We start from the raw sequence: 329 nt of genomic DNA, 5'->3' as shown, positions 1-329 counted from the left end.
GGAACTTTAAAAGGATTGTTAATTGTGTCCATGAAGAATATTGGTCTGGGGGTTTGGTGTTTTCTGTAATTTGGTTTTTTCGTTTGTTTTTGTGCTAAAATCTTTGTTGGTTTGGGTTTCTTGTCATGCTGGCTTCAGGACGAGGAGGGAATTCGTCCCTATTTTTCTTTTTTCGCCCTGAGTGTCCCTTAGTGTCGTCCCACCAATGCTGATATATTTTCATTTTCATTCAGTTAAAAGCCCCTTATGATTTCCTTTTCGATTTGTTCTTTGCCCCATAGGTCACTCAGGAGATGGTTGCTCATCCACGCATTTGGGATTTTGCCAGA

This window comes from Pteropus vampyrus, unplaced genomic scaffold, assembly GCF_000151845.1.
Source record: "Pteropus vampyrus isolate Shadow unplaced genomic scaffold, Pvam_2.0 Scaffold760, whole genome shotgun sequence".
NCBI lineage: Eukaryota > Metazoa > Chordata > Mammalia > Chiroptera > Pteropodidae > Pteropus > Pteropus vampyrus.
The sequence above is the reverse complement of the archived record's forward strand: the minus strand, read 5'-3'. Positions refer to the sequence as shown.